We start from the raw sequence: 6,582 nt of genomic DNA on the forward strand, positions 1-6,582 counted from the left end.
GTCCTATCCCATTATACTGTACCTTCTTATCCCACACTCTGTCCACTATACTGTACCTTCCTATCCCACACTCTGTCAACTATACTGTACCTTCATATCCAACACTCTGTCCATTATACTGTACCTTCCTATCCCACACTCTGTCCACTATACTGTACCTTCTTATCCCACACTCTGTCCATTATACTGTTTCTTCCTATCCCACACTGTCAATTATACTGTACCTTCCTATCCCACACTCTGTCCACTATACTGTACCTTCCTATCCCACTCTCTGTCCACTATACTGTACTTTCCTATCCCACACTCTGTCCATTATACTGTACCTTCCTATCCCACACTCTGTCCATTATACTGTACCTTCCTATCCTACACTCTGTCCATTATACTGTACCTTCCTATCCCATTATACTCTACCTTCCTATCCCACACTGTCAAATATACTGTACCTTCCTATCCCACACTCTGTCCACTATACTGTACCTTCCTATCCCACTATACTGTACCTTCCTATCCCACTCTCTGTCCACTATACTGTACTTTCCTATCCCACACTCTGTCCATTATACTGTACCTTCCTATCCCACACTCTGTCCACTATACTGTACCTTCCTATCCCACACTCTGTCCATTATACTGTACCTTCCTATCCCACACTCTGTCCACTATACTGTACCTTCCTATCCCACACTCTGTCCACTATACTGTACCTTCCTATCCCACACTCTGTCCACTATACTGTAGCTTCCTATCCCACACTCTGTCCACTATACTGTACCTTCCTATCCCACACTCTGTCCATTATACTGTACCTTCCTATTCCACACTCTGTCCACTATACTGTACCTTCCTATCCCACACTCTGTCCATTATACTGTACCTTCCTATCCCACACTCTGTCCATTATACTGTACCTTCCTATCCCACACTCTGTCCACTATACTGTACCTTCCTATCCCAAACTCTGTCCATTATACTGTACCTTCCTATCCCACACTGTGTCCACTATACTGCACCTTCTTATCCCACACTCTGTCCACTATACTGTACCTTCCTATCCCACACTCTGTCCACTATACTGTACCTTCATATCCCACACTCTGTCCATTATACTGTACCTTCCTATCCCACACTCTGTCCACTATACTGTACCTTCCTATCCCACACTCTGTCCATTATACTGTACCTTCCTATCCCACACTCTGTCCACTATACTGTACCTTCCTATCCCACACTCTGTCCATTATACTGTACCTTCCTATCCCACACTCTGTCCATTATACTGCACCGTCCTATCCCATTATACTGTACCTTCTTATCCCACACTCTGTCCACTATACTGTACCTTCCTATCCCACACTCTGTCAACTATACTGTACCTTCATATCCAACACTCTGTCCATTATACTGTACCTTCCTATCCCACACTCTGTCCACTATACTGTACCTTCTTATCCCACACTCTGTCCATTATACTGTTTCTTCCTATCCCACACTGTCAATTATACTGTACCTTCCTATCCCACACTCTGTCCACTATACTGTACCTTCCTATCCCACTCTCTGTCCACTATACTGTACTTTCCTATACCACACTCTGTCCATTATACTGTACCTTCCTATCCCACACTCTGTCCATTATACTGTACCTTCCTATCCTACACTCTGTCCATTATACTGTACCTTCCTATCCCATTATACTGTACCTTCCTATCCCACACTGTCAAATATACTGTACCTTCCTATCCCACACTCTGTCCACTATACTGTACCTTCCTATCCCACTATACTGTACCTTCCTATCCCACTCTCTGTCCACTATACTGTACTTTCCTATCCCACACTCTGTCCATTATACTGTACCTTCCTATCCCACACTCTGGCCACTATACTGTACCTTCCTATCCCACACTCTGTCCATTATACTGTACCTTCCTATCCCACACTCTGTCCACTATACTGTACCTTCCTATCCCACACTCTGTCCACAATACTGTACCTTCCTATCCCACACTCTGTCCACTATACTGTACCTTCCTATCCCACACTCTGTCCACTATACTGTAGCTTCCTATCCCACACTCTGTCCACTATACTGTACCTTCCTATCCCACACTCTGTCCATTATACTGTACCTTCCTATTCCACACTCTGTCCACTATACTGTACCTTCCTATCCCACACTCTGTCCATTATACTGTACCTTCCTATCCCACACTCTGTCCATTATACTGTACCTTCCTATCCCACACTCTGTCCACTATACTGTACCTTCCTATCCCAAACTCTGTCCATTATACTGTACCTTCCTATCCCACACTCTGTCCACTATACTGTACCTTCCTATCCCACACTCTGTCCACTATACTGTACCTTCCTATCCCACACTCTGCCCATTATACTGTACCTTCCTATCCCACACGCTGTCCATTATACTGTACCTTCCTATCCCACACTCTGTCCACTATACTGTACCTTCCTATCCCACACTCTGTCCACTATACTGTACCTTCCTATCCTAAACTCTGTCCACTATACTGTACCTTCCTATCCCACACTCTGTCCATTATACTGTACCTTCCTATCCCACACTCTGTCCACTATACTGTACCTTCATATCCCACACTCTGTCCATTATACTGTACCTTCCTATCCCACACTCTGTCCACTATACTGTACCTTCCTATCCCACACTCTGTCCATTATACTGTACCTTCCTATCCCACACTCTGTCCACTATACTGTACCTTCCTATCCCACACTCTGTCCATTATACTGTACCTTCCTATCCCACACTCTGTCCATTATACTGCACCGTCCTATCCCATTATACTGTACCTTCTTATCCCACACTCTGTCCACTATACTGTACCTTCCTATCCCACACTCTGTCAACTATACTGTACCTTCATATCCAACACTCTGTCCATTATACTGTACCTTCCTATCCCACACTCTGTCCACTATACTGTACCTTCTTATCCCACACTCTGTCCATTATACTGTTTCTTCCTATCCCACACTGTCAATTATACTGTACCTTCCTATCCCACACTCTGTCCACTATACTGTACCTTCCTATCCCACTCTCTGTCCACTATACTGTACTTTCCTATCCCACACTCTGTCCATTATACTGTACCTTCCTATCCCACACTCTGTCCATTATACTGTACCTTCCTATCCTACACTCTGTCCATTATACTGTACCTTCCTATCCCATTATACTGTACCTTCCTATCCCACACTGTCAAATATACTGTACCTTCCTATCCCACACTCTGTCCACTATACTGTACCTTCCTATCCCACTATACTGTACCTTCCTATCCCACTCTCTGTCCACTATACTGTACTTTCCTATCCCACACTCTGTCCATTATACTGTACCTTCCTATCCCACACTCTGTCCACTATACTGTACCTTCCTATCCCACACTCTGTCCATTATACTGTACCTTCCTATCCCACACTCTGTCCACTATACTGTACCTTCCTATCCCACACTCTGTCCACTATACTGTACCTTCCTATCCCACACTCTGTCCACTATACTGTACCTTCCTATCCCACACTCTGTCCACTATACTGTAGCTTCCTATCCCACACTCTGTCCACTATACTGTACCTTCCTATCCCACACTCTGTCCATTATACTGTACCTTCCTATTCCACACTCTGTCCACTATACTGTACCTTCCTATCCCACACTCTGTCCATTATACTGTACCTTCCTATCCCACACTCTGTCCATTATACTGTACCTTCCTATCCCACACTCTGTCCACTATACTGTACCTTCCTATCCCAAACTCTGTCCATTATACTGTACCTTCCTATCCCACACTCTGTCCACTATACTGTACCTTCCTATCCCACACTCTGTCCACTATACTGTACCTTCCTATCCCACACTCTGCCCATTATACTGTACCTTCCTATCCCACACGCTGTCCATTATACTGTACCTTCCTATCCCACACTCTGTCCACTATACTGTACATTCCTATCCCACACTCTGTCCACTATACTGTACCTTCCTATCCTAAACTCTGTCCACTATACTGTACCTTCCTATCCCACACTCTGTCCATTATACTGTACCTTCCTACCCCACACTCTGTCCACTATACTGTACCTTCCTATCCCACACTCTGTCCACAATACTGTACATTCCTATCCCACACTCTGTCCACTATAATGTACCTTCCTATCCCACACTCTGTCCACAATACTGTACCTTCCTATCCCACACTCTGTCCAATCTAATGTACCTTCCTATCCCATACTCGTCCACTATACTGTACCTTCCTATCCCACACTCTGTCCATTATACTGTACCTTCCTATCCCACACTCTGTCCATTATACTGTACCTTCCTATCTCACACTCTGTCCACTATCCTGTACCTTCTTATCCCACACTCTGTCCATTATACTGTACCTTCCTATCCCACACTCTGTCCATTATACTGTACCTTCCTATCCCACACTCTGTCCACCATAATGTACCTTCCTATCCCACACTCTGTCCACTATACTGTCCCTTCCTATCCCACACTCTGCCCATTATACTGTACCTTCATATCCCACACTCTGTCCACTATACTGTCCCTTCCTATCCCACACTCTGCCCATTATACTGTACCTTCCTATCCCACACTCTGTCCACTATACTGTACCTTCCTATCCCACACTCTGTCCATTATACTGCACCTTCCTATCCCACACTCTGTCCATTATACTGTACCTTCCTATCCCACACTCTGCCCATTATACTGTACCCTCCTATGCCACACTCTGTCCATTATACTGTACCTTCCTATCCCACACTCTGTCCACTATACTGCACCTTCTTATCCCACACTCTGTCCACTATACTGTACCTTCCTTTTCCCACTATACTGTACCTTCCTATCCCACACAGTCAATTATACTGTACCTTCCTATCCCACACTCTGTCCATTATACTGTACCTTCCTATCCCACACTCTGTCCACTATACTGTACCTTCCTATCCCACACTCTGTCCATCATACTGTACCTTCCTATCCCACACTCTGTCCATTATACTGTACCTTCCTATCCCACACTGTCAATTATACTGTACCTTCCTATCCCACACGCTGTCCACTATACTGTACCTTCTTATCCCACACTCTGTCCACTATACTGTACCTTCCTATCCCACACTCTGTCCACTATACTGTACCTTATTATCCCACACTCTGTCCTTTATACTGTACCTTCCTATCCCACACTCTGTCCACTATACTGTACCTTTCTATCCCACACTCTGTCCACTATACTGTACCTTCCTATCCCACACTCTGTCCATTATACTGTACCTTCCTATGCCACACTCTGTCCATTATACTGTACCTTCATATCCCACACTCTGTCCACTATACTGCACCTTCTTATCCCACACTCTGTCCACTATACTGTACCTTCCTATCCCACACTCTGTCCATTATACTGTACCTTCCTATCCCACACTGTGTCCACTATACTGCACCTTCTTATCCCACACTCTGTCCACTATACTGTACCTTCCTATCCCACACTCTGTCCACTATACTGTACCTTCATATCCCACACTCTGTCCATTATACTGTACCTTCCTATGCCACACTCTGTCCATTATACTGTACCTTCATATCCCACACTCTGTCCACTATACTGCACCTTCTTATCCCAAACTCTGTCCAATATACTGTACCTTCCTATCCCACACTCTGTCCACTATACTGTACCTTCCTATCCCACACTCTGTCCACTATACTGTACCTTCCTATCCCACACTCTGACCACTATACTGTACCTTCTTATCCCACACTCTGTCCACTATACTGTACCTTCCTTTTCCCACTATACTGTACCTTCCTATCCCACACAGTCAATTATACTGTACCTTCCTATCCCACACTCTGTCCACTATACTGTACCTTCCTATCCCACACTCTGTCCATTATACTGTACCTTCCTATCCCACACTCTGTCCACTATACTGTACCTTCTTATCCCACACTCTGTCCATTATACTGTACCTTCCTATCCCACACTGTCAATTATACTGTACCTTCCTATCCCACACTGTCAATTATACTGTCCCTTCCTATCCCACACTCTGCCCATTATACTGCACCTTCCTATCCCACACTCTGTCCACTATACTGTCCCTTCCTATCCCACACTCTGCCCATTATACTGTACCTTCCTATCCCACACTCTGTCCACTATACTGTACCTTCCTATCCCACACTCTGTCCATTATACTGCACCTTCCTATCCCACACTCTGTCCATTATACTGTACCTTCCTATCCCACACTCTGCCCATTATACTGTACCTTCCTATGCCACACTCTGTCCATTATACTGTACCTTCCTATCCCACACTCTGTCCACTATACTGCACCTTCTTATCCCACACTCTGTCCACTATACTGTACCTTCCTTTTCCCACTATACTGTACCTTCCTATCCCACACAGTCAATTATACTGTACCTTCCTATCCCACACTCTGTCCATTATACTGTACCTTCCTATCCCACACTCTGTCCACTATACTGTACCTTCC

The sequence above is a fragment of the Oncorhynchus mykiss genome, chromosome 28 (assembly GCF_013265735.2).
Source record: "Oncorhynchus mykiss isolate Arlee chromosome 28, USDA_OmykA_1.1, whole genome shotgun sequence".
Taxonomy (NCBI): Eukaryota; Metazoa; Chordata; class Actinopteri; order Salmoniformes; family Salmonidae; genus Oncorhynchus; species Oncorhynchus mykiss.